We start from the raw sequence: 17,108 nt of genomic DNA, 5'->3' as shown, positions 1-17,108 counted from the left end.
TTCAAAAATAAAATTTAATTTTCAAAATTCTCAGGTGTTTTACCGAACGTTTTTTTTTAAATTTTTTATATAAAAAACGTCAAGTTACAAGGAAACTAATAAATGTTTTAGAAAGTTGGAAAGTTGATAAATAAAAACAGTTTTCCAAGGAAAATTTTTTAACAATTTCCGTAAAATGATGTTTTGCCTTTCTCATATAGAAAGACGAACTAAGCAAATGTGTGTGTGTGTGTGTGTGTGTATGTATGTATGTGACAAAAATATGCACTCATTTCTCTCGGAGATGGCTGAACCGATTTTAACAAACTTAGATTCAAATGAAAGGTCTCATGGTCCCATAGCCTGCTACTGAATTTCATCCCGATCCAACTTTCGGTTCCGGAGATACAGTATGATATGTACCAAAAATATGGAAAATATATGCACTCACTTTTTCAGAGATGGCCCAACCGATTTTCACAAACTTAGATTCAAAGAAAAAGTTTGACGCTCCCATAGCCTGTTTTGAATTTCATTTAGATTCGACTTCGGTTTGCGGAGTTACATGGTAATATTTGAAAATCATAGAAAAAGTGTGTACTCATTTTTCTCGGAAACGGCTTGACCGATTTTTACCAGCAATGATTCAAATTAATGGTCTTATAGTTTTCTAAAAATTTCTTGAACATTTTATTTGGATTCAACTTCCGGTTCCGGAACTAAGACGTGATAAGTGAAAAATTACCAATTTCATTAGAATAGTTTTACGAACGATGGTCAAAACCAGGTACAAATCCCATAAAACTGTCTGATAAAGTATTCTAGTTTGCAAAACTTGTTATTTTGTGGGAATAAAAACTCAATTCCGCACTACTGGTCCTCCCTTTTCCTGTTTCCGAAGCATCCAAGTAATAAAGAAAAATTTCAAAAATAGAACTCACTTCGATTTCTCAGCGATGCTTTTATCGATTCTCACAAATCTTGATTTGAATTAAAACTCATATTGTCTTTAAAGCTACTGTGAAATTTCATCTTGTTACGACCTCCGGTTCCAGAGTTGCAGGGCGATGAGTGTTAAAGTTTTCAAACTGCTATGTATCGGAATCCGGGATCCGGGATAAAATCCATTTGGTTGCCACCGATATTCCTCTCCGAGTTTTTTTTCCAGCGCCAACGGTGCGAAAAACTCGGCGAGGAATATCGGCAGCAACCAAATCGATTTGATCCCAATACATACACAATCCGGGATTCCAATACATACACAATACATGAGGAAAAAAAACCCGTTTTAATCCACCTAGTGGTGTAATGATGCCTTTCTCATGTATGTAATATTGTGGTATTCTATTCTAAAATTTTCTCTTTTATTTTTGAAAGAAACCAAGAGATTGTTTGTGCATAACATACAAAATAAAACAGTGCTTTGATTGCGTAGGTCATCCTTAAGAAAACGAAATGGGTTCACTATTATATGCACTTCCGGCACCAGAACCCGAGAACCGGTATAATCAAAGTCGGTTCGTACTGCCACCAACTAACATGACATACAAACTCTACTAGTTTTAATTCAAATTTTGAAGATTTTATACAATTTTGTCATCGCACTCTAAATGACGATATAAATGTTTGTTGCATCTGAAAATATTTTAAGTGGCGGTGTACAATATGTAACACACTTTACCATATAACCTCTGAACCTGAAGTCGGATCCGGATGAAATTCAGGAATTCCGTATGGGACCACGAGATCTTTCATTTGAATCTAAATTTGTGGAAATCGGTCAAACTATCGCTGAGAAAAGTGAGTGAGATCCTTTTTGGTATATATGACCACTATTTCCGGTACTTCTGGAACCGGATACCGGGAACCAGGATAACCGGAATTCGTTTGGTTAGTTGCCTACTGATAATGACTATCAATTTGTGTGGTTTTGAGACCAGTTTAGAATTTTTTTACGTTCTTTGTTTCGCCGGTTTAAGTGACGGTGTACAATATGTAACACACTTTACCATATAACTCCAGAACCGGAAGTCGGATCCGGATGAAATTCAGGAATTCCGTATGGGACCACGAGATCTTTCATTTGAATCTAAGTTTGTGGAAATCGGTCAAACTATCGCTGAGAAAAGTGAGTGAGATCCATTTTGGTATACATGACCACTATTTCCGGTACTTCCGGAACCGGATACCGGGAACCAGGATAGTCGGAATCGGTTTGGTTAGTTGCCTACTGATAGTGACTATCGATTTGTGTAGTTTTGAGACCAGTTTTGAAAATTTTTTACGTTTTTTGTTTCGCCGGTTTAAGTGACGGTGTACAATATGTAACACACTTTACCCTATAACTCCGGAACCGGAAGTCGGATCCGGATGAAATTCAGGAATTCCGTATGGGACTACGAGATCTTTCATTTGAATCTAAGTTTGTGGAAATTGGTCAAACTATCGCTGAGAAAAGTGAGTGAGATCCATTTTGGTATACATGACCACTATTTCCGGTACTTCCGGAACCGGATACTGGGAACCAGGATAGCCGGAATCGGTCTGGTTAGTTGCCTACTGATAATGACTATCGATTTGTGTAGTTTTGAGACCAGTTTTGAAAATTTTTTACGTTTTTTGTTTCGCCGGTTTAAGTGAAACAGCCCCCCGGGTCAATTTTCACTAGTCGGTTTTTCAAGTGATTGCATAACCTTTCTATATGAGAAAGGCAAAACGTCCCGGATAGTCTCGGACGGTCCCGTCCCGGTATAGTGCGAACAGGCTATTATGAATGTCTGCTACTGTTGTTTGATATTGGTAAAAAACGATGCAGCGGTTGATGAAAATCTTAGCTATTTTATGATAAGTGAATAAAATAGATGACAGGTACAAATAAAGAATGTCAATGAATTGAAATTTATTTGAAAAATATACACATAACGGAATTCCAAGCTTCGCGATGTAAATGAAATTTTCACAGCCGGTAGTGTTCAATAATACTACAACTTCTTATTAGACATATTTTTTGCAGAAGCTCATACGCCCTTTTCATAAATTCGTCCTACACATATGTTCTTTTCGTAAATTTGTCCTTAGTGAAAAAAAATTCTAGACCTGTAGAAAATACTTAATTTGCTATAATATACACACATGCAAAGTTTCATGCAAACCCAAGGGAGTCGTGCCAACAGTTAATCGATTTCGCATGGAATTGCTCATATGCAAAAGTTAGCGATTTATACGACAAGTTTCGTCAAGTTTAAGTTTGTTTACTATTGTTGAGTACAAAAGTATTTCAAAATAATCATTATTAAATTCTCGATTCGGAACCGAGCACCCGTGAATCGTTATTGGTAGACTCTTCGGAACAATCCTAGCGTGAAATACCACCTGGTTGTGTTTTATCTAGCCAGAGATCCCAGTGTAATTTTCAATAAAGTGCCTGCTTATTTGTTTTCGTTTACGCGCCAAGCAACTTCATTGTTATCATCTGTATTTGGTTTCTTAAAGTTCTTACTGTTTCGCTATCTACCATCCGTGAATCACAAAGCAATGAAGACAACAAGATGGATAAAAAACAGTGTGGCGAATGTAAACTTCATATGAACGACATCGAACCGATGCGCTGCGGCTTCTGTGATGCTTACTTGTACATCAGCCAACACTGTTGTGGTATGCCTTTGCTCAAGGTAAGCTTATACACTTGTGCACCGTTTGCAGAGAAGAGTTAAATGGTCGAAGCCTTCGCAGCTATATTACTGAGACTCAGCAAGCGCCAACTGTGTCGCCTGACTCGCATATCGATTTAGTTCAATTGCCTGCGCAAGTCCAGCAGCTTTCTGAAGCCCTAATTGCACTAAATAAAAAAATTGACGGTATGTTGTCTGCTCAGCCTAGATGGCCTATGCTAAACTCAGCAACACCAAGTTGCTTGAATGTAACAGAACCAGTGGATCCCGTTCAGCTTGTGCCAAAAGGGCAGGATGTTACCGGCTTCTCGTTTATTTCGTATAAAATTGGATTGGAACCTGGCTTAAAAACTAAAGCATTAGACCCATCATCTTGGCCCGTCGGAATCTTGTTCCGGGAATTCGTGCATCTTTCAAAAAACTTGGATCGTCGCGTATTTCCCACCAGTTCGGAGAGTTCCTAAATAAATCTATTTCCGTGCGCTGTACTGTGGACAGTGGAAACCTTCGGGTTTCCACCAGAGGCGAGTATTTTCCAATTGATTTATATTTCACTACACTAAATGACCCCGCTTTGCAGCATGAGGAACGTAACGAGACACAAATATGGGTGTACTACCAAAATGATCGAGGCTTGAGTACTAAAATTGATTAAATTTCCTTGACAACAGCTGATTGTAATTTTGACATTATCATTTTAACTGAAACTGGACTCGACGACCGTATCAACTCCTAGCAGCTGTTTGGGAACTCCTTAAACGTCTTCCGCTGCGATCGCAACTCAACAAATAGTGACAAATCTACATTTGGTGTCGTATTAATTGCCATCTCACAGCAATATGCCAGTTCTATCATTGAAACGCAGAATGGACACTTTATTGAAAAGTGTGTGCTAGTGCTACCGTACGTGGAATAAAATTTTTTCTATGCGGTGTATACATTCCTCCTGATAAAAGCAAAAACGTCGATTTGATAGATGTACACGTTTCAACTGTTTCTGAACTGTGCAGTAAAGGTTCTGCTATTGATATTATTTTAGTGTGCAGTGATTTTGACCAGCCCTGGATTGTATGGAATCAACGGCATGAGGAAACACATTTCATCTGTTCCTCTTTGTTACCCGCTGCAAGGACGGCGCTGATCGATAGAATCGATTATCTTTGTCAAGCGAGTCAACAAAGAAACCATCTCGGGCGATTACACGATCTAATTTTTTGCTCTTAAGAGCGTCACGTTGACCGTAGTGTTGCTCTTCTGTTACCAGTCAACTCGCATCATCAGAATTTAGTTGTTTCCGTGCCAGTTGACTGTGTGAACAATTCACTGCACTCGGAGCCTATTCAAGAATCGAGGAGGTTAAATTATCGTAAAACTAATTTTACGGCTTTACTAGAACTTTTGCCGAATGTTGATTGGACATATTTACAAGGGATCAATAATGTATGTAACCCGCGTGTTACAATGGTTCATTAAAGACTTAATAGTTTTAACAACATCTGTTACTGCAATGTTATCTTTGTATCAAAATATTGTTTTCACCATTTCTAGTTTGCTATAAAAGGAAGTTGAAGGTAAACGATTACCTCACTATCGGGCAGAACTGATCATATCGCTTGATCAGGCGCATTTCCAATGTAATTAAAATATATCAATATCGTAGATAATCGATTAACGCCCTGAGTACGATTATTAGCACCGAATAAATCCAAACCAAACGAATTTTCACGGGGCAATTCTTTGAACCAATTTTGTCGACGTAGGTGATGCATGTGACCAATTAATTAATATGTTATACCATATAAGATCAAAAAACGGCAATTAAACATATTCATACGAGTACATGGATTCTTAAACCATAAATAAAATGTTTACTTACGTTCGGCGCCTAGATAGGAGGTTACCTCTTAGTCATTTGGTTATTTCTTTAGCTAGGTTAAAATAGTATGACAATTATTGATTAGTTCGATCGTCGTTATGATCGATTTACACTACTATCATATTTGCGTTCGGATGATAACGAATTCAGATGTCCGTTTCCGGAAGATCAGGCGAGCGAAAGAGAGAGGATTTAGCGAGAGCGAGAGGTATAAAAGGACCTCTGGCACATGGATCGGGGCTATTTTGTTAGATACTCTACTGTAGAGTCGACACTAGTAGTCGGAATCGCGGATACTCGGACAAGATCAGCCCAGAAGGGTTTGATAAACGTAACATCGTGCAAAATAGTGAAATGTATCAGGAATTAACTGTTTGTGCGTGAACGCGTGTGACAGCCTTGAGGGAATGATCGCGGAGTGGTGTTCTCTGGGACCGAAAACGTACCATAGTGACCCGGAAGTGATAATTGGAACTCGTTAGAGGGTTCTATCGGTAGCGTATGCCCGATATAGTTAAATGCGTCTTTCCCTTTAAAAAAACCCACTCAATACTATAGTGCACTGTGATACCCCCCTAAAAACCTAGTGTCCGTCCTAGTCCGTCACGACCGTTCATCAACATACGGTCCCGCGATCCCGAACCCACATAATGCTTGCTCTAAAACCATTACCGATCACCGCAGTGGCCCCAGCAGTACCCACTGCATACGAAGCTGTACTCGGAGATAAGTATCGGCAATTCTCCACATCACTACCAGACCACGAGCGACCGGCGCGTCGCAGCCGAAGGTACGTGAAACCGTTTTACTCTCGCTCCCTAAATCCTCGTGCACTATATCGTCAGTCCACATGGGACCATCGAAGGCGCCCAACCCGGCCGCAGCATACTAGCTAACGTATCGCACCTTGAAATGTTTTTTTTTTTATAAATATTAAATAATATCTACAAGATGAATATACATATATTTCCGTAGTTTCTAATTAAGGTTCTTCTTTTGTTTAAATTTGAATAAATTATGGTTAGGTTATTAAAATCGCTATTGTGTACTTTTAGAAAAGAAATCTTAGTGAATCGGTAGTCTCAAATGAACGGGTAAGTGTTAATCTGTCGTCATCCACCTCTGAATTGCCCTGGGTACTTGTGACCGGTGTCCTCTGGTCAGCAGATAAAGTGGAGTTTTTCACCACTTTTCACAAAAGAAAAATATAAATTTGTTAGGAGAGTAACATCTAAAAGAAATGGCAATGGTTTTCTGCGATGCGTTACTTCTCAAATTTACCATTCGTCGAACGGCCCATCAATCCTCCTTGGTCCACAGCAAGGTCACGTGAATTAAAACGGGTTCGTAATGTATGGCAGCGTAAACATCGTCGTTGGCATAGCTCTGAAACACTACGTTCAAAAGTTCCAGTGAAAACTATCGTCGGTTGAATGCGGGGTTATACAAAGCCTACGTAATGCGGGTTCAAACTGATCTTCGTCGGAATCCCAATAAATTTTGCATCAGTTCCTTCATCTGTTTGCTACAATGGTGTTGTATCCAAATCAATATTGGAGACTTGTTTGCCATGTTTTTTGCTTCGGTATTTGCTGGAAATACTGCCTCTGACATCGAAGCTAAGGTTGCAGCGTTGGATGTTCTTGAGCACTTAGTGCACATAGGCACTTTCGATATTACTCTCGAAATGGTTGTTGCAGCGGCAAAGAAATTGAAACGTTCATTCTCGACCGGTCCTGATGGTATACCAGCAGCAATATATAGCCATTGTACTACTGTTTTAGCCGTTCCTCTCTGCATTATATTCAACAGATCATTTGAGGAAGGAATCTTCCTGATATTTTGGAATCAGTCTTTTTTTTTATTTAAAACATATTTTCTTGCAGGTCTATTTGCATACGAGCTTTACGTGGCCGATTGAGCCAATTTATTAAATAATTTTTTTTTTTTTTGTATTGGATCTCGTTGTCACCCTTTTTCTAGAGGGCGAATAGCTTCCATTTCCCTCCTGCGAGGATTGAGAGGCACTTTATTCGTGGTTCGTATCGTAATCCATTGCCGCATCGGTGGTATTGTTGTTGATTTTCGTATTCCTTTCGTTTCCCTTATTGTTTGCAGTCTTGAGTTCGTTGCTAGTTCCTGTAGATACACTGTTTACGCATCGCGTAGGTTATGGATGGCAATCTGCTCGAAAAAGGTAATACTGTTGGCTCTTTCCACCAGCAGTTCAATTGTTAATCCATCTCAGTATCCGAACTAAGAAACCGATCGTTATCGCACTTTAGCTCTCTACCCATCTTCCCGCTAACTGATAACATGTACACCGCAATCAATTTAGAGAGTTAGTCACAAATAAAATCTATCACTTCGGCTATTGTTATAAATAATTGAAGGATAAAATAAACTGTTGTATCGTTCTACCTCCAAATTTCAAGGACACTGATTCTTACTTCGAAAGACTTGATCGCGGTAACATAAAATTTGGTCTTTCGAGCCGGATCAAGGATTGAATAAGAACATTGTTTGCGACTGTTATCAATTATGATATTCGCGAGACGATAAATTGAGCTGGCCGATGTACCAAGTGATATTCAGAAGTGTTGAAATACAACAATCGTGACAAGTGATTTCCCAGTGTTATATCGACATGAGCAGAGCGTCGCCCTATTGTGCTATTTATCTGCATTCACTATTGTTAACACCGTTGTGCTTGGTTTGGGCACGTGGTTTGAACGTCGCAGCGTGGTGTGGCTTGGGTTTTCATTGTTATACGGCAAGACTGTAACAACATTTTACATGTGTTTTTGAGTACTATGCACCCTCATGCGTGTGAGGAAAACAAAACGAAATAGTTTGTCGCGAGATAATTTCGATACTTTGGCAATTTAGTGTGCACGTGTTTTTTCGATCACATTGTTCTTAATAACACATCGTTCAGGATGGATGAAACTCTTAAAAAGCATATAAAAAAGGAGCTTTTCTGTGCAGATTCTCTACAAATCATTGATCGAATGATTTGCGAATACTCAGAAGAGTCAGATACGAAAAAAATTTGGCACGTGGATGGACAGGTTAAATGCCATTTTTAGTAAAAATGAATATATAAGACTTGAGATAAATATGATAGAAGATGATAAAGCAAAACTAGACCACGCGGATGGTGAAATTGATAATGATGGCTCTATAATTTATGATCGGAGTCCAAATTCTCGTGAAGAATTCAAGATGACATGTCTAAAGTTAAAGGCGTTTCTACAATCGAAATTGCGTAAAAACACATGTCCCTTAAATCAGATAAATGTTAACCGTGTTGAGCAATTACCAACAGCCCCAAAGCAAAGCCTTGGTATTACAATTCCTGTAGAGGAATTTGACCTTCTGTTTCAACAGACTTCGCAGCCGATTCAGAGTGTACAGAACCAGTACACGGCTGGTGCTACGATTCTACTGACACTACGAATCCTTCCAGGTCGGGGCTTTTATTTGCACTTCGTAAATTAAACTGGACAGCATTTCCTCTACCATCAAATGAAGCACGCTGTATGCTTATCAATATACAAACACTAATAACGCTGCGACTTTGTAATGCTTTATTTTATCAGCGACATTATTTCTCAACGCATTCAATCAGCTCCATTATTATCGCAATTAAATTTCTATATACCTAGCTGTCAACTACGTTCCAATTATTTTTTTCTAGAAAGACATACTAGAACAAATTATGCAAAATACAGTATAGTCATTCGAATAGTGCGCCATTAAAATCAATACTGCGAACATCTTACTACGTCAAAAAATCAAATAAAATCTCAGCTTTGTCGTAGAAATGATGCGTAGTAAGCAAGTGAACATTGTAATCCTTTTATATGAAGTCTACATTTGCTTGGCGAAATAAATGAATCTGGATTTTCAGCAGTCGTAACGAAATCTTTCCGAGCCTTGAGGGCACCATCGTCAAGACGGTACTCTAACATGGTGCTCCAAGCATCAATCGGTTCACCAAGTTGAAGTGTTTTGATGTGACGTTTGAAATCGTCGACGACGCAATGCAAGGCAAAAGCGGACTCTTTTTCATTCTGGGGCAATCCAGCAGGGACATAAGATGCCGTTTTGCCTTTCTCATATATGATATACGACAAAAAAATGAAAATAAATGTCACTCACTTTACTCATAGATGGCGTGACCAATTTTCACGAATTTAAATTCAAATGAAAGGTCTTATAGTCCCACAGAACTCTATTGAATTTTATTTTCATCCGACTTCCGATTCTGGAAGTAACCAAGGTGATATGCGCAAATCTATAAGAAAAAGTGCATTCAATTTTCTCGGAAACTTTTCCACCGATTTTTACAAGTTAAGATGCAAATGAAAGGTCTTGAAAATCTTCGAAAAGTCCTCGAAAAGTCGATCCCGATCCGACTGCCGGTTCCGGTATAACAGTGAGATTAATAAAAAATTTCAATTTCGTGAGGATTTTTTCACAAGTAATGGCGAAACGAGGTGCGCATTTTTATAAAATTTACTGGTAAATTCATCTAGTTGGCAGACCTTGTTAGTTGTTGGATATATAAATCTACTTTGGGACTACTAGTGCCCGGTTTCCAGAGTCAACTTCCGGTTCCGAAATTATAGGGCAATGGGTATCAAAACTTTCAAACTGTCATACAAAATGATACAAAATCGGTACACATCGGTACGTGCTGGTACGGAAGAAGAAGAAAACGTGCCCGTCTAGCACACAACGTGCTTTATTCAAGTTTGTATAGCGTGCAGGGTTGCAACATTTAAATCTTTATTAACTTGACATAACTGTTTACAAATTGAAACTACCAATATCGAAGAAAGTTTTTGATTTTATTCAAGTTTCAAAAAAGAAACTAGAAACTAAGTAATATGAGAAAGGCATCATCACACCACTAGGTGGATTAAAAAAGGGTTTTCAGTAGATTATCGTTTGCGTATTGGGAGACGAGGGTTTGCCAAGCGGTTGTATAGTTGGTGGAGTTTATGGCAATGGACTCGATGCGTTGCGCTGCTTCTCTTTTGATAGCAGCGAGAAGATAGTGAAGCTTTTGAATGGCTGGAACCTCAGTATTAGCGTCAATTTAAGCAACGAATGTATTGTGGAAGGCTAACCATTGGTTATAGTCTCTATCGAATTCCGGAAGCGAAATGGTTGGTAAGTTTATGCCCGAGATCCCAGAGAATGTAGACTGAGGGATTACATTTGTTGAAGTAGGAAACATGGGAAGGTACGATTTAAGTGCAGATTTTATTCGAATGTAGGACGTTTCATAATGGGAACGGAATTAGATGTGTTTCGCCATACCTTCACTTTTTTTCTTCCATACCCTCGTGCTGAGTTTGTACTTCATCCAGTCACATCCACACGTTGTCTAATGTATCGGTTCGAATTGAAACTTGCCCGGCGTCCCGTTCCACCACGTAATTTTCGACGAATCGATCTACTGTTCGAAATGACGCGATGAGTAGTGTTCGTCGATTGAGAAGCGTTCGTAAGCCATTTCAAATGCGATGAATCCTATCTATGCAAACCTGATTGACCTGTTTCGCACGGCATATTTCCAAACGACACCCATACTAGTATAAAGATGTATTCTACATCATTACTTTCATTTTTGCATTGCTTGAGTCGAAATTGAAGGTGTTAGTGACGAATCAAACTTTATCTACTTCCATTATGATAAATCTGATGCTTTTTGTACGAAAGAGATAATTCAATTAATTCTTTATGATGCTTAGAATTTCTGTTTATAAGAGGATATAAACATTTAAAGTATTTATTACACTTTGCCTGGATTCCTTCAATGTGATCCTTGAACGTGAGTTTTTTGTCATACGTTAAACTAAAGTATTAAGCTTGATCAGACCATGTCAATTCCAAGCCATTCAATTTGAGAATGTGATTATTGTTTGGTTTAAGATAAGAAGCTCTTGGCTTACGAGGAAAGATAATTAATTGCGTTTTCGCTGCATTTCTTTTAATTTTCCATTTTGACAGATAATCACTGGAAATATTTAAACTTCTTTATAGGCGACTGCAGATCACTCTTAGATTTCTACCTGTGGCTAACAGACTTGTGTCGTCACAGAATAGCGATTTCTGACAACCAACGGGTAGATTTGGAAGATCAGAAGTGGAAATATTATACAAGATTGGAGCTACGCTCGAACCCAACGGAACACCTGCTCGTACCTGCAATTCAGATTTACAATTCTGATAGCTAACCTGAAGAGTACGATCGGTTAAATAATTTTGAATCATTTTAATCAAATAAATGGGAAACTGGAAATCAGACATTTTGCTATTAAACCTTTGTTCAAAACACTGTCGAATTCGTTTTCTTTGTCTAGAAGAGCAACTCCAGTGGATAACCCAGAAGATTTATTTGCTTTTATCATGTTCGTTACTCTGACCAGTTGATGAGTAGTTGAATGTTCATGTCGAAATCCAAACTGCTCTGGTACGAAAATTGAATACTCATTTATATGAGACATTATTCTCAACAAGATAATTTTTTCAAAAAGTTGACTGATAGAAAAAAGTAAGCTAATTGGTCGATAACTTGATGTTTTTGCTGGGTTTTTATCAGGTTTAAGGATAGGAATTACTTTAGCGTTTTTCGTCTTTTTGGGAAGTAAGCTAATGAAAAACACTTGTAGAAAATTTTAACCAGGAGTCTCAAGGCAACATCGGGAAGATTTTTAATAAGAATATTAAAAAATCCATCATTACCAGGAGCCTTCATGTTTTTTAAGTTTCCTAATAATTGAATTGTTTTTAAGTTTCCTATCAATTGACTTAATTTCATCAAAAATCGTCTCAATAATGTCATCTTGTGATAACACTTGAGTTGAAATATGATCATATTTCAGTGAGACTTCATTTTCAATAGGACTCACAACGTTCAAATAAAATTGTGGACACTCTCGAACTGCTGAGCAAGTTTTTGAGCTTCTTCGCCATTTGATTTTCGTATTTGATTTCCTTCCTTGAGCGCAAGAATTGGTTTCTGAGGTTTCTTAAGAACCTTAGAAAGTTAATTTAGTTTGAGCTGTGGGAACTGAAAGATTTCTTGATTCGATAACGTAATGATTCAAATTATCAATTGATGTGTCGATATCCGCAGAATTTTCTAAAATAGTTTCATGATGCACATGATTTTCAATGGGAGATCTGTAATCCAACCAATTAGCTCTATGATAGTTGTTGAATATAGAACTAATTGGATTAATGATAGCTTCGTAGGAAAGTCTGAATGTTACAGGAAGATGATCTGAGTCAAAGTCAGCATGTGTAATCAGTTCACTACAAATGTGACTTTGATCTGTTAGAACCAGATCAATTGTAGACGGGTTTTTCACGGAAGAGAAGCAAGTCGGATTACTGGGATGAAGAACTGTGAAGTAACCAGCTGAGAGTTGATTATGAAGTATTTTACCATTACTGTTATTTTGCCTACAATTCCACTGGACATGCTTAGCATTTAAGTCCCCTATTACGAAAAAATTCGGTCGATATCTTGTGAGTTTTTGCAAATCGCCTTTAAAGAAATTTAATTGTTCGCCGGAGCATTGGAATGGCAAATATGCTCCTAAGATGAAATAAATTCAATGAATGGTTTCAACTTCAATTCCCAAGCTTTCAATAACTTTAGTATTGAAAGAAGGTAAAATTCGATGTTTAATTTGCCGTTGGACAAAAATGAAAATTGAATACTCATTTATATGAGACATTATTCTCAACAAGATAATTTTTTCAAAAAGTTGACTGATAGAAAAAAGTAAGCTAATTGGTCGATAACTTGATGTTTTTGCTGGGTTTTTATCAGGTTTAAGGATAGGAATTACTTTAGCGTTTTTCGTCTTTTTGGGAAGTAAGCTAATGAAAAACACTTGTAGAAAATTTTAACCAGGAGTCTCAAGGCAACATCGGGAAGATTTTTAATAAGAATATTAAAAAATCCATCATTACCAGGAGCCTTCATGTTTTTTAAGTTTCCTAATAATTGAATTGTTTTTAAGTTTCCTATCAATTGACTTAATTTCATCAAAAATCGTCTCAATAATGTCATCTTGTGATAACACTTGAGTTGAAATATGATCATATTTCAGTGAGACTTCATTTTCAATAGGACTCACAACGTTCAAATTAAAATTGTGGACACTCTCGAACTGCTGAGCAAGTTTTTGAGCTTCTTCGCCATTTGATTTTCGTATTTGATTTCCTTCCTTGAGCGCAAGAATTGGTTTCTGAGGTTTCTTAAGAACCTTAGAAAGTTAATTTAGTTTGAGCTGTGGGAACTGAAAGATTTCTTGATTCGATAACGTAATGATTCAAATTATCAATTGATGTGTCGATATCCGCAGAATTTTCTAAAATAGTTTCATGATGCACATGATTTTCAATGGGAGATCTGTAATCCAACCAATTAGCTCTATGATAGTTGTTGAATATAGAACTAATTGGATTAATGATAGCTTCGTAGGAAAGTCTGAATGTTACAGGAAGATGATCTGAGTCAAAGTCAGCATGTGTAATCAGTTCACTACAAATGTGACTTTGATCTGTTAGAACCAGATCAATTGTAGACGGGTTTTTCACGGAAGAGAAGCAAGTCGGATTACTGGGATGAAGAACTGTGAAGTAACCAGCTGAGAGTTGATTATGAAGTATTTTACCATTACTGTTATTTTGCCTACAATTCCACTGGACATGCTTAGCATTTAAGTCCCCTATTACGAAAAAATTCGGTCGATATCTTGTGAGTTTTTGCAAATCGCCTTTAAAGAAATTTAATTGTTCGCCGGAGCATTGGAATGGCAAATATGCTCCTAAGATGAAATAAATTCAATGAATGGTTTCAACTTCAATTCCCAAGCTTTCAATAACTTTAGTATTGAAAGAAGGTAAAATTCGATGTTTAATTTGCCGTTGGACAAAAATGGCAACTCCACCATCCATTCCAGTAAACCTGTTAAATCGATGAACCACATAATGTGGATTACTTTCCAATTTGACATTTGGTTTAAGAAAAGTTTCTGCAACAATGGCAATAAGAATTTTGTGAACTTTGAGAAAATTATAAAATTCATCTTCACTCGATTTTAAAGATTTCAAATATTCAAATAATTATTTAAAATCACTGTTAAATTTTAAATTCATTATAATATTATTTGCAAAAAAAATGAATGATTCATAAAGTGATTAAGTCGAATTCATTTGGATGATCGTTTGAAAAAGTTGATCTTGTAGGTAGATCATTTTATTTTCACTTATATCGTCTAAATAGACTTCATTTAAAAAAGTGAATGGCGTTGAAGGAATATTTTTAGGTAGACTGCCATTAGAAGAACATGATTTGGCCGATCTACCTGTCAATAAATTGTTTAGTGAAGTCGGAAATCATCACCATCACTAGTGGCATAGATTGTTGTTTTTTCCCAGAACGACAAGCGTCCTTTTTGGTAATTTTTGAAGAATTTTCTTCTATGTCGCTACAATCAGATTTAGGAAGAATCTCGTAAATATTGTTAGACGGCATAGGATCAACGGAAGGGAAATCCGTCCGTTGTCTTTTATTTTTACATTCTGATTCTATAAGATCGTGAATGTTATTAGAAAAAGGTTGAATAACGGATTGTGATTTATTCCGTATTTAATTATTTTTAGCCTTAGGCTTGTTGCCTTTCCGGTTGGACGCAGGGATTTTTGAAATGAAAGAAATTTGAAGTTTTATTAACTAGGCTAAATTAGTCTTCGATTAGACTCCTAGTTTGGAAAAGTCTTGATAAATACTGATTTTGTGGGAGTCTTAATACTGAATAGTTCGAAGAATAGTTCATTGAATAGCTAGCCTTAAGAAAGGTTGATTAATTTCTTAGTCTTGAAAAATACTGATTATATTAGAATATCACTCTTTGTATAGCCTTAAGAAAGGCTGACTAATTGTTAGTCTTTAAAAAAGACTATTAGTGATTCAGGTAGCCTTGAAAAAGACTGAAGCCTGGAATCAATGAAACTCTAGGTAGCCAGAAAAAAATTTCAGGAGCCAAGAGTTATACGCGTGCGGTGCGAACGACTGTTCAACACCGACTCATCTGCTCATCTGCAGCATTATTGTGATCTTGCCCACTACGTCTCTCCACAATCTCCATTGGGAACTAACTAGATTCGATCGTCGAAATTAACTCGTTCGTGCCTTCTACTTTTTCTTTGTCATCCACCATCCGTTTTTCGAACACTAACCAAACCTTCATGCCGATTCTAACCCCGTCGTTTTCTCTGTCTTACACTATCTTTTTGATCACTAATTAGATCTACATGCCGATTCTAACACCGTCGTTAGCCCACTCTCGTTTACCACCCCACCCCCTTACCAACCATTATATAACACATAACTATTCACTTTTTACTTCTCTCTCACCTTTTAAGCAAAAGCGCTATTACTGCCCTGCAATGCTTAGTGTCATCAACTAGTTATATATAGGGTTATAGAATCAGTTTTAATTGTTAGTGTTAAGCCCAAATGCATCTGTTGGATCATTGTAATCTGTTGATACAAATGATGAGGAGGTTTTATGCATGCTGGAAAGAGATTACCATATTTCATCTCCATCGGGCTTTTCCCTGTTCTAAAATAAATAAATAAATAAAAAAATAAATTCACTGCTGAAACATATTAAAAATAGAAAACAAAAAGCACACACAATTTACGAACAAGAAAAATGTGACGTTCATTTCCAAAATTACATAGACCTCTGCAATCAACGCAAAATAGCTATAAATACAGCACATGAAAAATATAAACGGAAAATTGAAAACGAAATAAAGACTTGTCCTAAGATTTTTTAACTACACGAAAACAAAACTAACAAACATCAATTTCTTATCTCAAATGCATCTCGACGGACATGTAGGAAAAAAATAGTACAGAAATCTTCAAACAGTTAGTTTTTTTTAAGTATGTACATCGTATTCTGAAACTGACCGTGACCGTGAATACCTTTCTTTCATACCTGCATTTTCCAACTCCATCTCTGTAAACTATCTGTCAGAACATGACATTTCGACAGCACTTAAAAGCTTAGACGCCTCAAAAGGGCCTGGACCTGACAGTATACCACCAATATTTTTAAAAAATCTTGCTGAAGAACTTACACTACCACTACAATTATTTTTAACTTATCACTTAATAAATGTACTTTTCCTAAGGCATGGAAATCTTCTTTTCTTGTACCACTATTTAAATCTGATTCAAAATCTAACATTGGAACTACCGTGGAATAGCCATTATCTCATGCATTCCAAAATTATTTGAAAAAATTGTAAATGAAAAACTTTTTCATCAACTTAAAAATGTAATAACAAACAAACAACATGGCTTTTTCAAAGGCCGCTCAATTACAACAAATCTCCTAGAATTTATGACATTCACTCTGAACGCAATAGATGCTGGCAACTACGTAGAAACTTTTTACACCGACTTTAGTAAAGCTTTCGACCGTACTGACACACCATTACTTCTACATAAACTACAAAAATATGGCATAGAACAT

The 17,108-nt window shown here is 37.0% G+C and overlaps 1 protein-coding gene across 6 annotated transcripts in view; it reads right to left on the bottom strand.

Moving 5' to 3' along the window:
• The window catches only part of LOC131437439 (coiled-coil domain-containing protein AGAP005037), a 993,236-nt gene that overhangs the window by 534,810 nt on the left and 441,318 nt on the right, over positions 1–17,108 (bottom strand). The window lies entirely within an intron of this gene.

The sequence above is a fragment of the Malaya genurostris genome, chromosome 3 (assembly GCF_030247185.1).
Source record: "Malaya genurostris strain Urasoe2022 chromosome 3, Malgen_1.1, whole genome shotgun sequence".
NCBI lineage: Eukaryota > Metazoa > Arthropoda > Insecta > Diptera > Culicidae > Malaya > Malaya genurostris.
This window is presented reverse-complemented; position numbering and strand designations above follow the sequence as displayed.